General features: G+C 31.1%; 1 non-coding gene across 1 annotated transcript; it reads left to right on the top strand.

The window, feature by feature from the left end:
* The first annotated feature begins 4,751 nt into the window (after positions 1–4,751).
* TRNAS-GGA (transfer RNA serine (anticodon GGA)) lies at positions 4,752–4,838 on the top strand. The gene has a single exon. It is a non-coding gene; the product is annotated as a tRNA-Ser (tRNA).
* The last annotated feature ends 1,707 nt before the right edge of the window (positions 4,839–6,545 follow it).

The raw sequence follows: 6,545 nt of genomic DNA, 5'->3' as shown, positions 1-6,545 counted from the left end.
CATTTTTATAATCGACCTTTAATAAATCCTTTATATATATATGGAATATGGAATAAAAACCTATTATTAAATAATGATAATGTGATAATGACTTCTTATCAAACAAGAAATGTAACTAACAAACCATCTAACCAGAGGTTTTAATGTTATTTAAACTTATATTTTTATTTTTAATTGAATAATTTTTATGAAAAAGTGGACCTTTATTGATTTTTTTGTATTTGATTGATTCTTAACGTAGAGACGAAATAGATGGCAAAATCATAATTGTCACAATTCGCTATCTTTATCCTAGTCTCCTATTTATTCGACAAAGGGTGTATTTATATACCATAATGAATATATAGCGGGTATAGTTTAGTGGTAAAAGTGTGATTCGTTCTATTGAAAATCCTACTATAGTTAAGGGATCTTTCAATTTCTTTCTTAAGATCAAAAAATATTTTTCTATTTATAAAAAAAGGTTTGATCCTTATCCTCTAAATAATATTATGAAGTAGGGCAAAAAATCGATATATGGAGTTAACTAAAATTTCATGTGATTTAGCAAACAGAATAAGAATTCCATTATTACTTGATTGTTCTCTAGATAGGGAGTCGATGAATAGTAAGCAACTATGGGATTTTTTTCAATAAGAAGCTTCAGGTTAGGATGATTTGGAATGGAAATGGCGGAATGGCCACAATACCTGGGTTTAATCAGATACAATTTGAGAGCTTTTGCAGATTTATTACTAAAGGCTTAAGGGAAGAATTTAAGAAGTTTCCAGAAGAAAAAATCGAAGATATCAATCAAAATTTAGAATTTCTATTATTTGTGAAAAGATATTAATTGGTAGAACCCTTGATAAAAGAAAGAGATGCTATTTATGAATCACTTACATATTCTGTAAGATTATATGTACCCGCGGGATTAACTCGAAAAACCAGTATAAAAATGCAGGAACAAACCGTTTTTATAGGAAACATCCCTATAATGAAGGGAATATCTCTATCTCATCGAGTCAATTCGATTCCTTTTGAGAGGTATGGATATGCTCTTCAAGCACTTGAACCTGCGGAAATTCCTATTAGACAAATAGAAGCAGGACGATGGGCAATTGAAAGGTATCTGCGTCGTCGTGGAAAACTCTGGGTACTTCCCCAGAAACCTCCTACAATAACGACGACAGAATCAGAATGGGATCATTCAGATAAAAAAAAACCACGGTTAATCATATCAAAACATTCCGTATACGTTATATCACCTGGTGATATACTTTATGAAATGAGTGGAGTATCAGAAACTATTGCTAGAAGAGCGCTAGCATTAGCTGCTAACATAATGCCTATACAAACTCAATTTTTTTGTATTCTAACTTATGGAGTTAACTAAATTTTCAAATTTCATAAGTGGAGTATCAGAAACTATTGCTAGAAGAGCTCTCACACGAGCTGCTTACGACACTACCTGGTTACACAATGCCGATAAAAACTCAATATCAATATATTTATATTAAAAAAATCGATATATGGAGTTAACTAAAATTTCATGTGATTTAGCAAACAGAATAAGAATTCCATTATTACTTGATTGTTCTCTAGATAGGGAGTCGATGAATAGTAAGCAACTATGGGATTTTTTTCGATAAGAAGCTTCAGATTAGGATGATTTGGAATGGAAATGGCGGAATGGCCAAATTGGATTCTGTATAGATATATACACAATATGCCAACTATATACACAACTTCTTAGAAACATAAGACAGCCAAAAAAAAATGGTAAGAAATCTCCCATTGGATGTCAGGACCATGTGCTAGGGTGTATGTGCGGCTCGTTCAGGTCATGAATTCGAACAGATAAGAGAATCTTTCCAGTATCAAGGAGCAGTACTGATGAATAGGATAGTAACATTTAGCTATATTATATACCTATTGATTCTATCAAATTGATGGTTTCCATTGGTCAAAATCCAATCATTTTCGAGAGCAAAAGCAAGACAGTTTAATAAGAATTTTTGATACTTTTTTTTTTCAAAAAGATTTTTCTATGCTATTTTTTAGAAAGACTTATCAATTTTTCAATTTATTTGAAACTTGAAAACATATAATATAATTTTTTGAGTTTATATTAGGAATAATTACTTTAATTAATTACTTTGAAGTAACTATTCCTGATATATCTACATTAAAATACTTCATGAAGAAAATACTTCATGAATCAATTTAAAAAAGACCTAAAGTTAAGGACTTATCAATAGGCAGTGTGGCTCCAATACCTAACCAAAGAGCTACTATGGTACCGATTAAAAAAACCGTTGTAGCTACTGGACGGCGAAATGGATTTTGGAATTTATTGACATTTTCCAAAAAAGGTACTGTCAGTAATCCCAATGGTACTGAAACTATTAAAAGAACACCCAATAATTTATTGGGTACTGTACGAAGTATTTGAAACACGGGAAAGAAGTACCACTCAGGTAATATTTCCAAAGGAGTTGCAAAAGGGTCCGCCGGTTCAACAATTATTGATTGTTCTAAAACCGCTAAACCTACGTTGCATGCAATAGTACCTAGAATTACTACTGGAAAAATATATAAAAGATCGTTGGGCCATGCGGGTTCTCCATAATAATTATACCCCATCCCTTTAGCTAATTTTGCTCTTAACACAGGATCATTTAAGTCAGGTTTTTTTATTATTGGGATAGATGAATTTTTGTGTATAGATCCATCCCCCGAAGAAACCGGACATGATGATTTTTCATCATCCGGCTCGAGCAAAAATCAAAAGAATCAAACTAATATCAAATGTCTAATTAATCTATTAATAATATATTAATGTATTATATATAAGACTCCATGATAAGATTTTATCCGATTGCATTTTGTAGTTGCAATTCCAACGAGGGATTGCAACAAATTCGAATTCTTTTTTTCTAAATAAATGCCCACTGTCCAAGTAAGCTTATAAAATTGATCATGATCAAGCGCTTTTTGGATTGTCTCATGTCTTCTGATTGGTTTTTATCGATAAAATATTTCAATTTTTTCCATATCCATATAAAGTATTTACTTGTTACTAAAAAAAAATAGAACCTATATTCTTCCTTAGATCCCTTCTTTCACTCCGATAGTATCATAGATAGGAATCAATGCAAAGGAAATGAATGCATTTCTATACTAAAAACTAAAAAACAATTAAGTGGAGTAGATGAAATTCAGTAAGTGGAATAGACATAAAACTGAATCATGCCATATCATTTCACTCTATTCTACGGACCTTACAAAGCCTTTTTATAGATGACATTATTCAGGTATGATCATAGAGAATATTCTCTTTAAACGAACCGGCCTATCCCTCTACTACGTAAAGGGCTTACGTGGGTCTTGGCTGGATCCCGAGACACATTTGGTCGTGATTTACAACGTGGCGGATAAAATAATGTATCCGCATGGCCAAATTAATAGTTCAAGTCACACACTCCCATAATCCATCCTTTCTTTTCAAGATTCACTTCAACTAGTCGTATCAAATATAGAATAAAAGATTGATTGGTTGAAGAGAAGTATCCAAATAAAATGTGTGATTCTTAAAAAAACCATATTTATAGCAATGAAATAGTTTTGTCCTTCCCAATATGAATATATAATCAATCTATTTTATGTTTTCTCTATAAAGGGCCCGAAATACCTTGTTTACGTATCATTAGAAAGTGCATCAACATAAATACAGCAGTAAGAAGAGGCAATACAAAAGTATGTAAACTGTAAAAACGAGTTAAAGTGGATTGGCCGACACTAGCACTTCCACGTAATAACTCCACTAAAGGGGACCCGCAATACGAAGAAACCTATGGGTTTAATCTTTTGCTCAATGCTCAAATGGATAATTAAAGCATCTGAGATTGCATCAATCGAGGATAGACGACAGAAGGGATTTATTGTTTTACCCTCACAAACTTTACCTTCACCAAGCGTAAGTTTTTTTTTCATTATTAGGTTTTTTCTATCCCGCAATATGACTTAATTTCTTGTAAGACTTAACTACAGGCTAAAAAAAACAAGAAAAAAGAATCAAATCACACCATCTCTGTGATAGGTAAATGCCTTTTTTTCTCCTGAAGTTGTTGGAATTATTTCCAACAATATATTGGCAACAATTGAAAAGGTCTTATCTATAAAATTCCCATTTATACGTGATCTAGGCATAATTACTAATCCGTCATATAATTCTTTTCATTACCCCTCGAGAAAATGATCTTAACAACAAAGTAAATATAAAGTCAAAAATTACGTAAAAAAAAAGACAAGGAAAGATATGAATATGAAATAGTTGACTTTTTATTCCAATTTAATATTTCACTAATCAATAGGTTTTTGTTTCATTTAAGTTCAATAAAATAAAAAAAGATTTTATTTGATTATGTTATGTAGATAATTCAAGAAGTTTTTTTTGGTTAGAATTCAAACAACGGAAAAATCTTTTCATCATAAAATAAACCTTCCAAATATTAATTATATATTTTATTTTATTTGCATAATATGTGGCATAATAAATATGCCACATCATAAATCTAAAAATTTGAAGTAAAAAATTCATGGGATGATTATCTATTTTTAAATAGATCCGTGGAGTATTTTCTTTAAAAGAAAATACAAAACTGGAAAGGTATTATTTATTCTTATGAAACCTATTTGTAATAAGAAAACTCCCCATTCACTCAGTTTTTCATCAAAAAATATAGAAAATATATATAATTATAATATTAGGAGAGATGGCCGAGTGGTTGAAGGCGTAGCATTGGAACTGCTATGTAGACTTTTGTTTACCGATGGTTCGAATCCCTCTCTTTCCATTTGTTAAATCCTTCAATGTTCTTTATTAAACAATATAATTAATATAATTATTGATAGTACCATTGCAGCAATAAAAAAACTTTTTCCTTTTTTCCTGTATCGATAAAATTGTTGAACAAAGTGATTAAGAATTTCTAAAGGAAGGTTTTTTTAATGAGAAAGATTAACCTTGCCTTTTTTATGTTTCAGATTGGGACAAATCACAGTAAGTTGTTTACGTCTACGAACTAATCGACATCTTTTACAAATTTTACGAACTGATGTTCGGATTTTCATAAGAATTGTTTCTTTTTTTTTGTTTAATTTATTGGGGAAAAATAAGACTCATCTATATTTTCTTGACTTTATCTCAATGTTATTGAGAAACATAAATAGATATAAAATGTCATCTATTATATAATACCACCTGAAATGTTCTGGTACATTCGTGGGGTATTGTAGGATTACAAAATCTGGATACAGTTTCTTATTGAGATATATCTCTGGACCGATACAGCGTACATATATAGGAGTCGGACACAAGCCTCGCATTTCCCCTGACACAGGATCTATCCACGGCTCTACCAAAAAATAAAAATATATTTGTACGCAATGGATATAGTCACTGGAACTTGCAACGATTTTGCCTAATAGAACATTTTTATATCTATAATAAGGAAACCTATCCAAATAATCCATAACCATAAGAAATTTCTCTTTTTTTTTTAATTTATTGGGAAAAAATAAGACTCATATATTTTTCTTGACTCTATCTCTCAGTAATACACATATATGACTTTCATCCCCAAACCCCCCAGGTGTTACATATAAAAAGCTTTATTGTATCACTATCTTTTTAGTGATATAATAAGCTTCTGGTTCATTCGGGTTGTATTCTAGGACTACAAAATCCCCAATTTGAATATCGAATTCAAAGAAACTCGTTATCTTTATAGCGGGATAACAATGTACATTTTTACGAATCGGATACAGGCCTTCTGATTTGTAAGACGGGTGATATATCCATACATATATCTGTCCGTAAAAATGTACATTGTTGAAACTAGCAATGATTTTGGCTGCTATTTTAGCCATAAACCTCTCCTCCTATTGTAGTATTTGATTAATCAATTAAGATCCTGAATTACCTATATATTTTATTCATTATCTGAGATTCTAGTTTCTAAATATCCAAATTTGTAAGCCTAAAACTCCATAGACAGCTTGAATTGTATGAGAATAATAATCCATTTTGGTACAAATTATTTGTAGCGGTAGTTTACCCTTTCTTTTACTTTCTTTACGCGCGATATCTTTTCCGTCGATACGGCCTGCGAGTTGTATTTTAATTCCTTTTATACCTGTAGATTTAGTTATATCAATAGCTTTTTTCATTGTCTGTCTAAAGGGAACTCTTTGTTTTATTTGTAAGGCTACAAATTCTGCAATAAGATTAGGGTGGCTATAAAGTGGTTCTTTAGCGTATTTGACGAGTTCAAGACGAAGTCTTCTGGGATATCTTGTGGGGTATATAGAATAGAAAAATTCTTGTTTTTCTATATTTTCCTTCAAATCTTTCAGTCTTTCCCCTTTCAATAAGAATTTTGGTACCAATCCGCTATAGATTATGACTCGTACAAATGTTTTCTTTGCTCTAACTCCTTGTTTTTCAATTCATATACGTATAATTCCTTCAAAGCCTAAAGGGGGTAGAGGGGGTAGGCCTA

The sequence above is a fragment of the Carex rostrata genome, chromosome 1 (assembly GCF_964058835.1).
Source record: "Carex rostrata chromosome 1, lpCarRost1.2, whole genome shotgun sequence".
Classification (NCBI taxonomy): Eukaryota; Viridiplantae; Streptophyta; class Magnoliopsida; order Poales; family Cyperaceae; genus Carex; species Carex rostrata.
The sequence above is the reverse complement of the archived record's forward strand: the minus strand, read 5'-3'. Positions and strand labels throughout refer to the sequence as shown.